Here is a 20,736-nt window from a genome sequence, read left to right on the forward strand (position 1 = left end):
GGCGTATAAATCCAGTGATACTACCGTATAATTCCAGTGGTACTACCGTATAATTCCAGTGATACTGCGGTATAATTCCAGTGGTACTGGCGTACAATTCCAGTGGTACTGGCAGATAAATCCAGTCCATTGATACTGCCGTATATCTCCAGTGGAACTGCCGTATAAATCCAGTGGTACGTCCATATCATTCCAGTGATACTGCCGTATAATTCCAGTCATCCTGCCATATAATTCCAGTGGTACTGCCATATAATTCCAGTGATACTACCGTATAATTCAAGTGGCACTGGCATATAATTCCAGCGTTACTGGCATATAAATCCAGTCCAGTGATACTGCCGTATATGTCCAGTGGTACTGCCGTATAAGTCCAGTGGTACTGCCGTATAATTCCAGAGATACTGCCGTATAATTCCAGTGATTCTGCCAAATAATTTCAGTGGTACTGGCGTATAAGTCTACTGATACTGACGTATAATTCCAGTGGTACTGGCATATAATTCCAGCGGTACTGGCGTATAAATCCAGTCCAGTGATACTGCCGTATATGGCCAGTGGTACGGCGTATAATTCCAGTGATACTGCCATAGAATTCCAGTGATCCTGCCGTAGAATTCCAGTGGTACTGGCATATAAATCCAGTGAAACTGCCGTATAATTCCAGTGGTACTGGCGTATTATTCCAGCGGTACTGGCGTATAAATCCAGTCCAGTGATACTGCCGTATATGTCCAGTGGTACTGCCGTATAAGTCCAATGGTACTGCCGTATAAATCCAGTGATACTGCCGTATAATTCCAGTGGTACTGGTATATAATTCCAGCGGTACTGGCGTATAAATATAATCCAGTGATACTGCCGTATATGTCCAGTGGTACTGCCATACAATTCCAGTGATACTGCCGTATAATACCAGTGATCCTGCTGTACAATTCCAGTGGTACTGGCGTATAACTCCAGTGATACTACCGTATAATTCCAGTGGTACTACCGTATAATTCCAGTGATACTGCGGTATAATTCCAGTGGTACTGGCATACAATTCCAGTGGTACTGGCATATAAATCCAGTCCATTGATACTGCCGTATATGTCCAGTGGTACTGCCGTATAAATTCAGTGATTCTGTCGTATAATTCCAGTGATCCTGACGTATAATGCCAGTGGTAATGGTGTATAATTCCAGCGGTACTGGCGTATACATTCAGTCTAGTGATACTGCCGTATATGTCCAGTGGTACTGCCGTATAAGTCCAATGATACTGCCGTATAATTCCAGTGGTACTGGGGTATAATTCCAGTGGTACTTGTGTATAAATACAATCCAGTGATACTGCCGTATATGTCCAGTGGAACTGCCGTATAAATCCAGTGGTGCTGCTGTATAATTCCAGTGATACTGCCGTATAATACCAGTGATCCTCCTGTACAATTCCAGTGGTACTGGCGTATAAATCCAGTTATACTACCGTATAATTCCAGTGGTACTACCGTATAATTCCAGTGATACTGCGGTATAATTCCAGTGGTACTGGCGTACAATTCCAGTGGTACTGGCATATAAATCGAGTCCATTGATACTGCCGTATATGTCCAGGGGAAGTGCCGTATAAATCCAGTGGTATTTCCATATCATTCCAGTGATACTGCCATATAATTCCAGTGATCCTGCCGTATAATTCCAGTGATACTACCGTATAATTCAAGTGGCACTGGCATATAATTCCAGCAGTACTGGCATATAAATCCAGTCCAGTGATACTGCTGTATATGTCCAGTGGTACTGCCGTATAATTCCAGTAGTACGGCCGTATAATTCCAGTGATACTGCCGTAGAATTCCAGTGATCCTGCCGTAGAATTCCAGTGGTACTGGCGTAGAATTCCATTGATACTGCCGTATAATTCCATTGATCCTTCCAAATAATTCCAGTGGTACTGGCGTATAAGTCTACTGATACTGACGTATAATTCCAGTGGTACTGGCATATAAATCCAGCGGTACTGGCGTATAAATCCAGTCCAGTGATACTGCCGTATATGTCCAGTGGTACTGCCATATAATTCCAGTGGTACAGCCGTATAATTCCAGAGATACTGCCGTAGAATTCCAGTGATCCTGCCGTAGAATTCCAGTGGTACTGGCATATAAATCTAGTGATACTGCCGTATAATTCCAGTGGTACTGGCGTATAATTTCAGCGGTACTGGCGTATAAATTGAGTCCAGTGATACTGCCGTATATGTCCAGTGGTACTGCCGTAAAGGTCCAATGGTACTGCCGTATAAATCCAGTGATACTGCTATATAATTCCAGTGGTACTGGTATATAATTCCAGCGGTACTGGCGTATAAGTATAATCCAGTGATACTGCCGTATATGTCCAGTGGTACTGCTGTATAAGTCCAGTGGTACTGCTGTATAATTCCAGTGATACTGCCGTATAATTCCAGTGATCCTGCCGTATAATTCCAGTGGTACTGGCGGATAAATCCAGTGATATTGCCTTATAATTCCAGTGATACTGCCATATAATTCCAGTGGCACTGCCGTATAAATTCAGTCCTGTGGTGCTGCCATATAAGTTCAGTGGTGCTGTCCTGTGCTGTATATTATTTACTCCAAATAAAGGGGTTTTTAATATTTAATACAAATCATTTTCACATGGTTTGCCCTGTGTGGTGTAGAGGTGCGCTCTCCTGTACCGCAAATTGTTATATAACTCCAGAAAATTAATTAAGAACAAAAATTTGGAGGATAAAATAGGGAAAGATCAAGAACCATCTCCTCCTAGTGCTGAAGCTGCTGCCACTAGTCATGACATAGATGATAAAATGCCATCAACGTCGTTTGCCAAGGCCGATGCCCAATGTCCTAGTAGAGGGCATGTCAAATCCAAAAAGCAAAAGTTCAGTAAAATGACCCAAAAAAATAAATTTTTATGGTCTGAGGAGAAACGTAAACTTGCCAATATGCCATTTACGACACGAAGTGGCAAGGAACGGCTAAGGCCATGGCCTATGTTTACGACTAGTGGTTCAGCTTCACATGATGATGGAAGCCCTCATACTCCTGCTAGAAAAAAGAGTTAAGCTGGCAAAAGCACAGCAAAGAACTGTGCGTTCTAAGATGGTATCACAAATCCCCAAGGAGAGTCCAAGTGTGTCGGCAGTTATGCCTGACCTTCCCAACACTGGACGGGAAGAGGTGGCTCCTTCCACCATTTGCATGCCCCCTGGAAGTGCTGGAAGGAGCACCCACAGTCCAGTTCCTGATAGTCAAATTGAAGATGTCACTGTTGAAGTACACCAGGATGACGATATGGGTGTTGCTGGCGCTGAGGAGGAAGTTGACAAGGAGGATTCTGATGGTGATGTGGTTTGTTTAAATCAGGCACTGCGGGAGATACCTGTTGTCCATAGGATGAATAAGCCCATTGTGATGCCTGGGCAAAATACCAAAAAAGCCACCTCTTCAGTGTGGAATTATTTCTACACAAATCCGGACAACAGGTGTTCTTCAGTGAGGAATTATTTCTCCACAAAACCGGACAACAGGTGTCAAGTCGTGTTGTTGCCTCTGTCAATCTGTAATAAGTAGGGGTAAGGACGTTAACCACCTAGGAACATCCTCCCATATACGTCACCTGCAGGGCATTCATCAGAAGTCAGTGTCAAGTTGTGAAACTTTGGGTAAGAGCGTAAGCAGTCCACTGACACCTAGATCCATTCTTCCTCTTGTACACAAGCTCCTGCAAGCCACACCAACAACTCCCTCAACGTCAACTTCCTCCTCAGGAACGTCAGTAGTCCTGCAGGCCATGTCACTGGCAAGACTGAGGAGTTCTCTCCTAACCGGGATTCCTCTGGAGGATCCTTGAGTGGTACGCCTACTGCTGCTGTTGCTGCAGCTGCTGTTGTTGCTGCTGGGAGTCGATCGTCATCCCAGAGGGGAAGTCGGAAGACCACTTGTACTACTTCAACTAAGCAATTGACTGTTCAACAGTCCTTTGTGAGGAAGATGAAATATGATAGCAGTCATCCTGTTGTAAAGCGGATAACTGAAACCTTGACAGCTATGTTGGTGATAGACGTGCGTCCGGTATCCGCCATTAGTTCAGTGGGACTTAGATAATTGTTTGAGGTAGTGTGTCCCCAATACCAAATCTCATCTAGGTTCCACTTCCCTAGGCAGGCGATGCCGAGAATGTACAGAGACATCAGAAAAAAAGTGTCTTCAGTGTCCTATAAAATGCAGTTGTACCCACTGTCCACTTAACCACGGACATGTGGACAAGTGGAACAGGGCAGACTAAGGACTATATGACTGTGACAGCCCACTGGGTAGAAGTATTGCCTCCCACAGCAACAACAACAGCGGCGGCGCAAACACCAACTCATTCCTAGGCAGGCTACACTATGTATCACCGCTTTCCATAAGAGGCACACCGCTGACAACCTTTTACGGAAACTGAGGGACATCATCGCACAATGGCTTACCCCAATTAGACTCTCCTGGGGATTTGTGATATCGGACAATGCCACCAATATTGTGCGTGCATTACATCTGGGCAAATTCCAGCACGTCCCATGTTTTGCACACACAATTAATTTGGTGGTGCAGAATTTTTTGAAAAATGACAGGGGCGTACAGGAGATGCTGTCAGTGGCCTGAAAAATTGCGGCCCACTTTTGACATTCAGCCACCACGTGCCGAAGACTGGAGCACCAGCAAACACTCCTGAACCTGCCCTGCCATCACCTGAAGCAAGAGGTGGTAACGAGGTGGAATTCAACACTCTATGGCCCTCATTCCGAGTTGTTCGCTCGCAAGGCGATTTTAGCAGAGTTGCTCACGCTAAGCCGCCGCCTACTGGGAGTGAATCTTAGCATCTTAAAATTGCGAACGATGTATTCGCAATATTGCGATTACACACCTCGTAGCAGTTTCTGAGTAGCTCCAGACTTACTCGGCATCTGCAATCAGTTCAGTGCTTGTCGTTCCTGGTTTGACGTCACAAACACACCCAGCGTTCGCCCAGACACTCCTCCGTTTCTCCAGCCACTCCCGCGTTTTTTCCGGAAACGGTAGCGTTTTTTCCAACACGCCCATAAAACGGCCTGTTTCCGCCCAGAAACACCCATTTCCTGTCAATCACACTACGATCGCCTGAGCGAAGAAAAAGCCGTGAGTAAAAATCCTAACTTCATAGCAAATTTACTTGGCGCAGTCGCAGCGCGGACATTGCGCATGCACACTAAGCGGAAAACCGCTGCGATGCGAAGATTTTTACCGAGCGAACAACTCGGAATGAGGGCCTATATGCATTAGAAGATGGAGGAGCAGCAAAAGGCCAATCAAGCCTATACATCCACCTACGATATAGGCAAAGGAGGGGCAATGCACCTGACTCAATTGCAGTGGAGAATGAATTCCGTCTTGTGCAAGGTTCTCCAACCCTTCGAACTTGCCACACATGAAGTCAGTTCAGACACTGCCAGCTTGAGTCAGGTCATTCCCCTCATCAGGCTTTCGCAGAAGCAGCTGGAGAAATTGAAGGAGGAGCTAAGACGGAGCGATTCCGCAAAGTATGTGGGACTTGTGGATGGAGTCCTTCATTCACTTTGCCAGGATTCAAGGGTGGTCAATCTGTTGAAATGAGAGCACTACATTTTGGCCACCGTGCTCGATCCTAGGTTTAAAGCCTATGTTGTATCTCTCTTTCCGGCAGACACAAGTCTGCAGAGGTTCAAAGACCTGCTGGTGAGAAAATTGTAAACGCAAGCGGAACGTGACCCGTCAACAGCTCCTCCTTCACTTTCTCCCACAACTGGGGCTGCCAGGAAAAGGATAAGATTTCCTAGCCCACCCGCTGGTGGTGATGCAGGGCAGTCAGGAGCGAGTGCTGACATATGGTCCGGACTGAAGGACCTGCCAATGATTACTGACATGTCTACTGTCACTGCATATGATTCTGTCACCATTGAAAGAATGGTGGAGGATTATATGAGTGACAGCATCCAAGTAGGCATGTCAGACAGTCCGTACGTATAGTTGCACAAATTGGCTTTATTTTACCTAAGTTGCCCCCTCTCCAGTGTGTACTCCGATAAAGTGTTTAGTGCAGCCAGTAACCTTGTCAGCGATCGCCGTAGGAGGTTACTTCCACAAAATATGGAGATGATTTTCATCAAAATTAATTATAAATTCCTCCGGGAAGACCTGTACCAGAAATTGCCTCCAGAAAGTACACAGGGACCTGTGATGGTGGATTCCAGGGGGGACGAATTAATACTCTGTGAGGAGGAGGAGGTACACAAGGGGTGAGAAATCAGAGGATGAGGTCGACATCTTGTCTCTGTAGAGCCAGTTTGTGCAAGGAGAGATTGGTGGGGGCCCAAACAAACCAGTCATTTCAGCTACAGTCATGTGGCAGACCCTGTCGCCGAAATTATTGGAGTGTTAAAGTGTGCATGTCCTGTTTATACAATATAAGGGTGGGTGGGAGGACCCAAGGATAATTCCATCTTGCACCTCTTTTTTTTCTTTGCATCATGTGCTGTTTGGGGACTAGTTTTTTAAAGTGCCATCCTTTCTGACACTGCCGTACAAGTCCAGGGGTACTGCCGTATAAGTCCGGGGGTACTGCCGTATAAGTCCAGTCCAGTGGTGCAGTCTTGTGCTGCATCAGTCCAGTGGTGGTGTCTTGTGCTGCCATAAGTCCACTGGTGGTGTTCTGTGCTGTATATTATTTACTCCAAATAAAAGGGTTATTATTATCCAAATTAATTTTACAGGCTTTGCCATGTGTGTGTGGTTTAGGGGTACGCTATCCTGTGCCACCAATATTGTGCATTTATTACATCTGGGCAAATTCCAGAACATCCCATGTTGTTTGTGCCGCACACTTGTGTCGCTTAGCTTAGTCATACAGCTACCTCATTGCATCTCTTTTTCTTCTTTGCATGATGTGCTGTATGGGGCTTAGTTTTTTTAAGTGTCATCCTGTCTGCAAATGCAGTGCCACTCCTAGATGGGCCAGGTGTTTGTGTCGCACACTTGTGTCGCTTAGCTTAGTCATACAACCATCTCTGTGCAACCTTTTGGCCTAAAAACAATATTATGAGGTGTGACACGAGGATGGAACCAGAACCAGAACATAAAACACGAAAAATGCCCGTCGCACATCTCTACTGATTACTTCCTCTCACTCCTACCTCCAAGATTTTTCACGTGCTGCTCCATTTCCCTGGAATTTCCTACATCTCCTCCTCAGACTCTCTACCTCTCTACAGAACTTCAAATGGGCTCTCACCAAACCCAGCCAAATCTCATCCTAACCCTCTGTTTCACGCTCTCTATGTACCCCATCTGTGTCACCCCTGTCTGTCTACCCCTCCCCTTTAGAATGTAATCTCTTCCCTCATTTGCTTATCCTTTTTCTTACTTTAATAATCTTCAACTGCACCAAATCCAGCAGTCTTCTGCCACCTGATACTTATTCCAATGTCATCTGCTGATGTAGCTATGTTTATTTACACTGTACTTGTCCTATATTCATTGGCGTTTCTACCATGGGTGCTATGTGTATGGTGCACATGGGCCCATGGGTCCAGGGGGGCCCACACCGCACACATTGCACCCATGCTGTGTTAAAACTTACTTTCTGGAGTCCCACAACGGGCGCTGAAGCCGCAGCAGTCAGGGCAAAAGTCCACCCCAAAATGGCTGCAGCGCACGCGCAGTAGCAAATTAGTCTCCGGAACATGGCGGGCGCCATGTTTCCGGAGACATGCGCAGTAGACATCGGCACATTGCCGGAGCCTACGGCGCCGTGGAGAGGAGGGGTTCCAACCGGAGTCTGCACACGGACCCCCTCCTCTTATAAAACTCCCCAGCCTATATTGTCTTCATCTGTAAGTTGCTGTTTTCCTGTTTTGATTATTTGTTTATGTACTCTGTAATTGGGCGCTGCGGAACCCTTGTTGCGCCATATAAATAAATAATAATAATAATAATAATAATAATAATAATACTGACAATGCCATTAGTTTAAGTCATTTGACTGTATTATCTGAAAAACTAAATCTCCTTTAATTATTCATTTATCTGACTCCTCTCACGGGTTCTGATTCACAAGTAGACAGCATGTAGCAGCAGCTGCAACTTTTGTCGCAGGCGATACTGCAAAATGATGTTAATGCTGACGCCCACTGGCTGCAGCTCGTGCCCACAAAGGCATACCATCGATCAGACATCGGCCGCACCATCAAATGTCTGAGAGACCCTATGGTTGCTCAGAAAGTCCAACAGTATTTGGCTGCCAATGCCAGACACCGGCACACACCCAACATACCTGCCATCTGAAGCTCCCCCAGGAACGTCTATTGGAAATGTTTGGGTCTCCATGCAGGTCCGATTTGTGTCCGACGGCAGAGACACTGGGGGCACTGTATGAATTTAGCATTTGTGACTTATGAGAGATTAGTAGAGCTCATTAATCACACAGGCATAAATTGGCATAGGGGGAAAAAAACATTGGAAAATGCTATTGTTCACTGATTCATACTTTCATAAAATCGTATAGGTGCAGTATACAGCAAGTGTACAAAACTGAATGCAGTAGCAAAGAGATTTATATATTCATCTGTCATTGCCTCTCTCCCCTCCCTTACCTTCCCCCATTGCAGTGTGTTAAAATCTGTCTTTGGAATCCCATAATTAACATCTGTTCTATAACCTGCTGTCTTAGGATGTCATTCTAGGGTGTATATGTGATGTGAGAGGACTGAATATTGCTGATCTCTGAGGATACTTACAGCTACTAAGGCAACAGCAACAGACGGTCAGCTGTACATTACTGGTAGGTTACGTAAAACACGTTGACTGTCACTTTGTGACTAGGTATATGTTATGGTAAAAAAGCAGATGGATATTGAATTTGTCTTTGTTTTCTCATACAAAGAATATTCCATCCTATGATCCTACTGTACATTCATTAAGCATCATTAAGAATTGCAGCACTTTTGTCCTCAGTGCCTATTATCATGCCCATTCTTATTATTATTATGGATCAATGGGTCAACCTAGATTAGGTCGATAGTCAATAGGTCGACCATTATTGGTTGACATGGACATAGTTGACATGTGAAAAAGGTAGACACGGGACAGGTCGGCACATGAAAAGGTCGACATGAAATTTCTGAACGTTTATGGTGGTTTTTTTTATGTACCATGACCAGGAACCCCAATTAGTGCACCGTGTCCCCTTGCATGACTCACAACTGTGGACATGGTGCCTTTCTCCGCTACCGCGGCGTAAGGCACAGGTTACTATTCCCACGTGGCTGGTAAATTATGAAAAAGGTAAAAATCTAAAATAATTGTAAAAAAGCCATGTCGACCTTTTCATGTGTTGACCTTGTCCAAGTCGACCAATAGTGGTCAACCTATTGACTGTTGACCTAAGTACTGTCGACCTACATCTGCTGAACCGACATTGCAGAACTCCCCATTTTGCATTTTGAAGTCTGTTAAAACATGCAAAGCCTGAGTTTAACCATATATGAGGTGGCGTAAAAATCTACACATTTTGGTAACCAAACCACTTCAGCTATATCTCTACTGCTTCTAAATTGTGTTCAAATATGTCATCCTGCAAAGCATGAATAAATATTTAAACGCATGGACAGAAACAGAGAAATGGGTGTGACAATACCAAATTTTGCATTCAACACTCCTTCCCTGCAACTGCCATCCTGAACCAAAACCTTCTGGATTTAGGGCTTAATTCAGCTTGCAACGCTGCTCCGACAGCAGTGTGTGCACGCGTAGAAGCCGCACTATGTGTGTGTACACAGTGAGTTGCGACGGCATCTCACATGTGCAAACGCCTCTGCCTGATTGACAAGCAGAGGCATTCGTGGGGCGGGAGTGGGGATGCAGAGGCATTTTAGGGGAGCGGTCTGGACAATGCAGGTGTGTCCTTACCATTTCTGGGGCGGGCCGCGGTGTCCGCGTGACGTCACACACAGCCGCTGTGAGCCTAAACATGGCAGGTAGCCGTCTGCCTTCGCAGCTAGGCTGCATAAGCAGAGGGCAATCCTAAACATGCGAGAACATCACTGTCGTGAGATGCGCTCGTATGTTTGCGGGGGCAGGACCCTGCATGCAGGGGGACTTGCTCTGTGCTAGGCATCCCCCCCTCCCCCGCATGTCAGAGTAAAGAGTTGTAGGTGTGCGTTTTCTCGCATACTGAATTAGGTCCCTATTCCTCTGATAGTTGCTTCCTCAACCCAGAACCGACTCCATTACAGGCCTCGTGTGATAACTGGCTTAAGGTGATGCAACAAATGGCTTGGAGTGGCTGCAAGTTGGAGTAACCTTTCTAACAGATCAACCTTCTGGCTTTATTTCGTTTGGTAGCAACTTCCAACTCAGATAAACTTCCCAGCGGAGACACAGTCAATGCATAACCAAACTATAATGCACAAGAATGGAATGTTTAATTTAAATAAACTCAGGTGAGAATTGGATTGGGGCAACAAGATGGTTTTGATAAATTAAGTTTTTTTGTACTGTATATTAAGTTCACTATTAATTAAATGTAGTGTCTCTATCAGCTGCTTATTTCTTTATCTGTGTCACACTGCTCAATGGCGTCTTGAGTCCCAACTCTGTTCTCCCAGCGGCTCAAACTGTCACCTCTCCAAATGCTCTTTTGCTTTGAAATGGCACTGGCCTCTATACCCTTAATTCAAAATGGCCTAATTTGAGTAGGATCTTACTGGCCACCAAATGACTGTCTTCAGAATCGCCTGAAAAATAATAGTCTCTTAAAGCAGCATATTATTATATGTGGGTGATAAAGGTATATTTGTGATACCTCAAACTTCAGAGTTTTACATGCTCCCACTCCAAAAGATGTGTGCCCTCAGAAACCGAGTCCCTCTGACAAGGATGAATCAATAATGCTTTCAGTGTCTTCCTTGGGACCAGCTGCACATCACTTTGGATCTTCACTATGATCAGGTCACTCTTGGAGTAATTGTGATCTATATGAACTCTGTATGTTCTGTCACATCAGTCTACCTTGTATGACAGCACTTCGGCCAACCGTTCTTTCCAGGACTTCATTTTTTAGTAGAACAGTGGTGTACGGTGATCTGTGTGTATATTACGCCATAGGTATGAGGTATAGTAATGTCTCCTGTAAGGCCATTGTTGCTGAGAACCCTTTTATTAGTAACTTCTGTATATTGGGTAAAGCTAATATTGGTTACAATCTATTTCATATTGGCTGCCTCAAACTGGGACACCACCACATCCAGTCAGATTAGCTGCCTCTACACATTTCTCTCCTTTCACAACATCTAACTCAATCGTCTCTCCATCTCCCACACTCTGGGGCCGCTTCAGACCTGATTGCTAGGCTGCGATTTCTCACAGCCTGCGATCAGATCTGAATGCACTGCAATGCATAGTAGCGACAGACTGCAGCAACGGGGGTCGCAGGTCAGTGACGAGATGGTGTGAAAATTCCGAACGCACCGGCGATCGCAAGGCGATTGACAGGAAGAGGGAGTTCATGGGTGGCAACTGACCGTTTTCAAGGAGTGTCCAGAAAAACGCAGGAGGGACCAGGTGTTTGGAGGGAGGGTTTCTGACGTCAGCTCCGGCCCCGATAATCACAGCGGCTGAGTAAGTCATGGGCTGAGCAGAAACAGCACAAACTTATGTTTGTTTAGTTCTGCTACAAATGCGATCGCACACGTGCACACATCCAATACACTCCCCCTGTAGGTGGCGACTGCCTGATTGCAGGGATGCAAAAAACTCACCCTAGCGATCAGGTCTGAATTACCCCCTATGTAGGTACTTCTTGGGGTAGTTCTTCCTAATGCAGTATAATGTACAAACATAACTTCCTTGGTGTCATTCCAGTTTATGAATCCATATCTATGATGCACATTAAATCATCTGACTGTGTGCCCAAAGCTTTTTGGGGCATGGACTTAATTTGCAGTGTATGTAGTTGAAACGCTAACTGCTGAAATATGGCTCTGCAATACTAGACCTATTTCTGTATCTCCGGACTGTTCTTCTGCCAAGGATGCAGCCAATCTCCCTGGCCTTCCAGAGGGCTCTGAAGGCTCCAACTAGCTGCAGCCCCTTTTAATATGGCCACCTCTATTGCAACAACTACATATAGGTTGCATCATACTGGTCCAATAAGCGTTTTCTGGTTTTCAGTGGAGTGCTGCACCAGAATGTATAAGGGTATTCATCTCCCTGTTTGGAGTAACTTCATGGGAACTATTTCTTGCCTTGGTATTCTGGCATCTCAGGAAAGGAATTTTTGTATCTGCATTATTCCTACTTAAAGTTCCAGAATGAGTTGTGTCCACTGTTTGTGTGCTTCCTCCCCACTGCTGCCACCAGCAGCAGCTTTCCCAGCAGTAGCACAACAATTGTTGCTGCACTGCTGGATTCAGAGCCTGGAGTCAAGCAGAATTGCCCATGGACAGCAGCAGCGCTGGCAACAGAAATCTTTGGACCTAGTACACCAGTGCCGGACTGGGGCATGTAGGGCCTTCTGAGGGATTGCAGTGGTAGGGGCCCATGCATTAGTTTACATAACCATTAGAGACTGCATGGACAGGGGCCCTTGATATACAGTATATACAGTAAATATTGCTAGTGTATGCATGATAATGTAGCAGATTAATAACAGCAATGCATGATAGAAAATACACCATAGCCCTGTGCATTATAATGGAACATATGCATAATGTATAATACAAGAGCACAGTCTGGAACCTCTTCCCTAGAGGAGGAGGTGGGCTAGTCTGACCCTGTAGTACACTATTTTTTCTTCTGGGCTTGAGTCTTTTTATAGAACTGTTACAGAACTGTTTTAATATAGATTTTTGTGCCATCCAACCCTGTGTCTCTCCATATTCTCAGCAATGTCTCTAGTTAGCCTCAGTGCACTCCCTGTATCTCTGCAGAAGCCTCAGCCCCCTATGTCTCTGCAGCCTCAGAAACCCCCACCTGTTTTGTTCATATGTTTGTAAATCCAGTCATCAGGACACAGAGACATGTGAGTTCACTGCTGTGCTGTTTATTCCATCACCAACTCCAGGCACACTGCACACTGGACCACCCACTTCCCAGCATCCCCCTGGTCCCAGGGACCATCACTGAAGATTCAGGCTTACACATATCTAAGGGAGTGTCTACAAATATTAAGCATTCTAATACACTAACATCACATCCTCTTTTCTTTAAAGATAAGCCCTGTACGCTTCAATGCAACAATTAACAACATCATATTAAGAACATCATCTAACACGTTACAATGAGTCTCTCAGGTCTGCGTATTTCCCTTTTCGGTCTTTCATACACAGTCTGTGTTTCATCTACCATGTTGGACCTTTCTAGAATTGTGGTTTGTTCACAATTATGAGGATCATCATACATGTCAGATGAAGGGTATTCTTCAGTCATGTTGTCTTCATTATGGTTAGGTTGAGATCTTAAATCCACCCGATTTCTTCTTACTTCCGTTCCATGCTCTGTACATATAGTATAAGATCTTGGTGCTACTTGTGCTTGCACAATAGCTTTCTGAACCCAAATACCTTTCTCGTGATCTCTGAGATGGACTTGGTCACCCGATTTTAGATCAGATAAGCTTTTTGCTCGCCTGTCATGGAACAGTTTCTGTTTCGCCTGTTGACGTTCCTTACTCAGTCTGACCAACGCTAAGTTATGTGTATTAAGCAGTTCATCATGTATCGGGAGATTTGCTCTAATCCTCCTTCTCATCAGCATTTGTGCAGGAGAAAGTCCATTCTGTAAAGGTGTACTGCGGTAGATTAAAATACTTTTGTAGAAATCTTCTATACCTTCTTGAGCTTTTTTCATGAGACTCTTTACAGTTTTTACTGAACTCTCCACCAACAGATTTGAGCGTGGATAGTGGGGACTTGACGTAGTATGGGCAAATTCCCACTCATCAGCAAATTGTCTAAATTCAGCACTGGAAAACTGAGGACCATTGTCAGTGCACACTTCCATAGGAACACCATGCCTTGCAAAGATTGACTTCATGCAATTGATTACGGCTTTACTAGTAGTTGCATGTAGTGTCTTCACCTCAGGGTAGTTAGAGTAATACTCAGTCACGACAATGTACGTTTTCCCATTACAATCAAACAAATCTGTGCCAACTTTCTGGTACGGTCTCTCTGGCACTGCGTGAGGACTCAGTGGCTCGACTTGTTGTTTCGATCTATACGTAAGACATAATTCACATGTAGCTGTAGTCTGTGCTATGTCTTGGTTCATTCTAGGCCAATACATAACTTCACGCGCTGTCCGCTAACATTTTTCTTCTCCTAAGTGGCCTTCATGTATCTTGCACAGCATAGTTTTTCTTAGTCGTGCAGGTATGACAAACCTATTGCCTTTGTAAATAATACTATCGACAACTGTAAGGTCACTGCGGTACATCCAATAATCATGGATAGACAGCGGGCACGCATGTTTTTCTGCTGGCCAACCTTTCAGAATGATATCTTTCAACACCTTCATTGTGTCATCTGTCTCAGTTTCTTTCCTAATCTGTTCTTGTCTTGCAAGAGACACTGGTAGAGAAGCTATGATCAAATTAACATAGGCTTCTATCTCTTCATCCATCAGACTTTTGGAACCTTCACTTTTGTCCACAGCACGAGAAAGTGTATCAGCAATGTACATGTATTTGCCGGGACAGAACAGCAAGTGTACATCATATTTCTGTAGTCTGATAAGCATTCGTTGAATTTTCATGGGACAGTCATGTAATGATTTAGTCATGATAGCTACCAATGGCTTGTGGTCAGTTTCCACTGTAAATGTTTGACCATACACAAACTGATGAAATCGCTCACATGCATATGTGATCGCTAGAAGTTCTATTTCTATCTGAGCATACCTTGTTTCAGCACTTGTCAGTGCTCTTGATGCATAGATTACTGGTTGCCATGTATCCTCACGTTCTTGTAACAGCACTGAGCCTAGGCCAAATTGCGAAGCATCTGCTGAAATTCTTATTCTTTTCGCAGGATCAAAGAATTTTAGCACTGGTTGCTCTGTAATGTTCTGTTTCAAGTTTTGCCAACTTTCTTCTTGTTCACGTGACCACATCCACTCGTTATCTTTGTCCAACAACCATCTAAGAGAGGCTGTTCGTTCAGAGAGTTGAGAAATAAACTTTCCTAAGTAAGTAATCATTCCTAGGAATCTTCTGACGTTGTCTTTGTTGTTAGGACGTTCCATGTTCACTATGGCTGATAGTTTCCTTGGGTCTGGTTTTACACCTTGATCCGAGACCACGTCGCCCATAAAGGTAAGTGTATTCACGCCAAATTCACATTTGTCCTTGTTTAGCTTTAGATTCACTTTCTTGACAAGTTCCATTACTCTCAATCTAGAATCATGTTCTTCCTTTGTAGAGCCACAGACAATAATGTCATCCATCATTGTTTCAACACCTGGAATATGTTCAAAAATCATGTGTATCTTTTTGTGATATACTTCTGGAGCAGAGAATATTCCATATGGTAGTCGAAGAAATCTGTATCGACCTTCTGGTGTATTAAATGTACAAAGCTTTGAGCTGGCCTCATCTAGCTTCATTTGCCAGAATCCTGAAGATGCGTCCAATTTACTGAACCATTTTGCTCCCGCAAATTGCGACATGATTTCATCTCTGGTTGGTAGTTTGAAATGTTCTCGTTTAATAGCTTTATTTAAATCTCTGGGGTCTAGACATATTCTGAGCTGTCCATTTTTCTTTTCAACAATTACTAAGGAGCTTACCCATTCAGTTGGCTCATCAACTTTCTGTATCACACCCAAGGCTTCCATGCGATTTAACTCTTGTTTCAGTTTTTCTCTCAGCGCAAACTGCACTTTTTCTACAGGGGTGTATCACTGAAGAAACTTGTGTGTCTATATTTATTGTATGCTCTCCAGGCAAACACCTAGACCTTCAAACAAGTCTCTGTATTCTGTAAACATCGAATTGCAGTCATCTTCTACTTGTGATGTCACCATAAAAACTTTCTTTAGCAAGCTTAGTTTCTCACAGGAACTTAATCCTAGAATCGGTTGCACATTTTTATCCACAATCAGTAGAGATATTTTAAACTGTTGTCCCTTATATTTCAGTGTCACTAAGCATATACCTTTCACAGGAATTTCCTCCCCAGTGTACCCTGTAACTTTCACTTTGGCTGGATGAATTTTGGGTTTTACTCTAAAAGTCTTATAGTCTTGAAACGATATTAAATTCACCTGCGCGCCAGTATCAAGCTTAAAGGGAATGACAATCTCATTCACAGTTAAAGGGACAATCCATTCTTTCTTATCTGCACTGCAAAGTTCAATGCAATCCACAAAGAATTCCTCTGTTTGTTTAACAGCATACACATTGGTTGTTTTACTTTTCATTTTACAGCATTTGGCAAAGTGATTAAGTCTACCACATTTCATGCAGGTTTTACCATAAGCTGGGCACATTTTAGGATTGTGAGCATTTCCACATCTACTACACATTTCCTTATTAGACTGTGGCTTAGACTGCTTCATTCTTGAGAATGGAGGTTTGCTTTGCTCTGTGTTCTGTACTACATGGACAGCTTCATCAACTTCCTTGTGTAACATTTTGGCTTGAAATCTAGTTATTTCTGCAGATCTACACATAGTCACTGCCTTGTCTAGTGTTAGGTCTTGCTCTCTCAGCAGTCTCTCTCTGAGTCCATTATCAGGTACTCCAAAGACAATACGATCTCTAATCAGTGAATCCTTTAAATCACCAAACTCACAGGTTTTACTGAGTGATTGCAGCTCTGTAACATACTGATCAAATCCATCTACAGACTTCTGATCACATGTGAAAAACTTATATCTTTCATATGTCACATTTTTCCTTGGCACAAAGTAATCCTCAAACTTTTGCATTATAGAAGATAGCACCATATTCTGCCCCTCAGCAAACTGAAAACTATTATAAATGTCCAGCACATCCTCTCCTATCACATGGAGGAAAATGGATGCCTTCGTTTTGTCAGCCTCTGTATCAGCTCCACATGCAGCAAGATATATATTAAACCTTTGCTTAAATCTTTTCCAGTTTTCAGACAAGTTACCAGACATCAGCATGCCGGTTGGAGGAGCAAGTTTATCCATGGTTACTCACTGTTTGAAGAGAGGAGCACGCGGCAGGCTTTGCAGACACCAAGTATCATAGCCTTACAGACTTCTGCAGGATTCTTTCATACACTGAGAGCACTAGTAGTCCAAATTCAACTTCTTCTGCCACCATGTTTTGTTCATATGTTTGTAAATCAAGTCATCAGGACACAGAGACATGTGAGTTCACTGCTGTGCTGTTTATTTCATCACCAACTCCAGGCACACTGCACACTGGACCACCCACTTCCCAGCATCTCCCTGGTCCCAGGGACCATCATTGAAGATTCAGGCTTACACATATATAAGGAAGTGTCTACAAATATTAAGCATTCTAATACACTAACATCACACCACCGACCCCCATGTCCCTCCATAGCATCACCTCCTCGCCCTCGTGTCTCTGAAGCAGCAGCCTCAGCAACCACCTCTCCCCTGTGTCTCTATTTAGCATAACCTTTATCCCCCCTCATGTCTGCAACAGCTTTAGCAAACCCCAACTCCTCTGTGTCTCTATATAGCAATAGTTCCTGTCCCATCTAATTTCTGCAGCAGCCTCAGCAAACCCCTTCTCCCCTTTGTCTCTGTATAACATTAGCTTTCATATACCCCATTGGAGTGCCTGCGGTAGCTTAACTTACCGTATTTCTAACTTGCTCCTCCTTATATAAGCAGCACAGCAGGCTCTTTACTTTACCTTAAAACAACAGAAAGCAGCGCTCAAATAAACTCTAGATATATTATAATCATGTATTGAACATATATTTAATAATTAAAACATTACATATATAGTAATAATGTTTAAAATCAGTGTCAATTGATATGTAACCTAAAAAGGCTGATCTCACCCACTGAGGTATGGTAAGAATTGAGTCCAATCGGTAGTATACATCCAATTGGTAGTATTTATATCTTTACTTTACCTTACTTTACAGTACGGATGTCATGACATCATGCGCAGAAAAAAAAGTTATTGTGCCAGCCCGGTTCATGGTGATGCCGGTAAAGGTGCTTTCCAGACCCCCTAGTGATGCAAACATTGGGATGGGACCTGGCCACAGTCAGGCTGGCTTGGGTCACAGGAGGGGGAACACCACAGCATCACCAAGAGCTTGATGGGAGTAGCTCCAGCTAGGAGGGCCCTTGACAGAGGGGGGCCTGGCTCTGGCTCTGCTCAGGACAGTACACATCACCAGAGTAGTTTGGGAGCTAGCATGCCCCAAAGTAGTATGGCATGATGATTAGAGAGGAAGCAGCTATAACAGAAGCCCCTCTCATTTGTCAAGCAACACTGTCTGCTGGTTCACCTTTTATACATTGCTCAGGTTCTGACATCTTGCCTGTGCTGTGGGTTTACTTTGGATTCTGCATACAGTTGTGCTCATAAGTTTACATACCCTAGCAGAATTTGTGATTTTCTGGCCATTTGTCAGAGAATATGAATGATAATTCACAAACTTTTCTTTCACTCATGGTTAGTGGTTGGGTGAAGCCATTTATTGTCAAACAACTGTGTTTATTCTTTTTAAATCGAAATGACAACAGAAACTACCCAAATGACCCTGATCAAAAGTTTACATACCCTGGAGATTTTGGCCTGATTACATGCACACAAGTTGACACAAACCGGTTTGAATGGCTACTAAAGGTAACCATCCTCACCTGTGATCTGTTTGCTTGTAATCAGTGTGTGTGTGTGTGTGTATAAAAGGTCAGTAAGTTTCTGGACTCCTGAAAGACCCTTGCATCTTTCATCCAGTGCTGCACTGACGTGTCTGGATTCTGAGTCATGGGGAAACCAAAAGAATTGTTAAAGGATCTGCGGGAAAAGGTAATTGAACTGTATAAAACAGGAAAGGGATATAAAAATATATCCAAGCAATTGAGAATGCCAATCAGCAGTGTTCAAACTCTAATTAAGAAGTGGAAAATGAGGGATTCTGTGGAAACCAAATCACGGTCAGGTAGACCAACAAAATTTTCAGCCACAACTGCCAGGAAAAGTGTTCTGGATGCAAAGAAAAATCGACAAATAACTTCAGCTGAAATACAGGACTCTCTGAAAAAAAGTGGTGTGGTTGTTTCAAGATGCACAATACGGAGGCATTTGAAGAAAAATGGGCTGCATGGTCGAGTCGCCAGAAGAAAGCCATTACTACGCAAATGCCACAAAGCATCCCGCGTACAATACTACAAACAGCACAGAGGCAAGCCTCAAAACTTCTGGAACAAAGTCATTTGGAGTGATGAGACCAAAATTTTACTTTTTGGCCACAACCATAAACGTTACATTTGGTTACAACAAGGCCTATGCTGAAAGGTACACCATTACTACTGTGAAACACGGAGGTGAATCGCTGATGTTTTGGGGATGTGTGAGCTACAAAGGCACTGGAAACGTGGTCAAAATTGATGGCAAGATGAATGCAGCATGTTATCAGAAAATACTGGAGGAAAATTTGCACTCATCAGCCCGGAAGCTGCGCATGGGACGTACTTGGACGTTCCAACATGACAATGATCCAAAACACAAGGCCAAGTCGACTTGTCATTGGCTACAGCAGAATAAAGTGAAGGTTCTGGAGTGGCCATCTCAGTCTCCTGACCTCAATATCATTGAGCCAATCTGGGGAGATCTCAAACGTGCAGTTCATGCAAGACAGCCCAAGAATTTACAGGAACTGGAGGCTTTTTGCCAAGAAGAATGGGCAGCTTTACCATCTGAGAAAAAAAAGAGCCTCATCCACAACTACCACAAAAGACTTCAAGCTGTCATTGATGTTAAAGGGGGCAATACACGGCATTAAGAACTGGGGTATGTAAACTTTTGATCAGGGTCATTTGGGTAGTTTTTGTTGTCATTATGATTTAAAAAGAGTAAACACAGTTGTTTGACAATAAATGGCTTCACCCAACCACTAACCATGAGTGAAAGAAAAGTTTGTGAGTTATCATTCATATTCTCTGACAAATGGCCAGAAAATCACAAATTCTGCTAGGGTATGTAATCTTATGAGCACAACTGTATGCTGTTCACAAAGGCAAATGTGATACCCTGCTTAAGGTGATACCCTGCTTAAGGGTTCTTCCCCCAGACACAGTAAATGCATGACCAAACTGGTATGCACAAGAATGTAATATTTAATTTAAATAAACTTAGGTAAGACCTGGAATGGGGCAGCAAGATGGTTGTTATAAATTATTAATTTTTTTTACATGTATACTTAGTTCACTATAAATAAAATGCAGTCTCATAGTTACTTGTAGCTTTATCAGTAATGAATTATCACTATAAAGCTAAAGAATGTTTAAGATAAATTCTATGTTCACAAAATACACAAAAACTGGATATTCACATCAATCTAACATAATATGCACTCTGCTAGCACTCTTTAAATGTCCCTTTAAGTAATGGAGGGTCATTTACTCCAAATACCAATGTCCAGAACACTATGAAATCTGATGAAGACTCAGCAAATGATGTTAATACTGG

The sequence above is a fragment of the Pseudophryne corroboree genome, chromosome 7 (genome assembly GCF_028390025.1).
Source record: "Pseudophryne corroboree isolate aPseCor3 chromosome 7, aPseCor3.hap2, whole genome shotgun sequence".
Classification (NCBI taxonomy): domain Eukaryota; kingdom Metazoa; phylum Chordata; class Amphibia; order Anura; family Myobatrachidae; genus Pseudophryne; species Pseudophryne corroboree.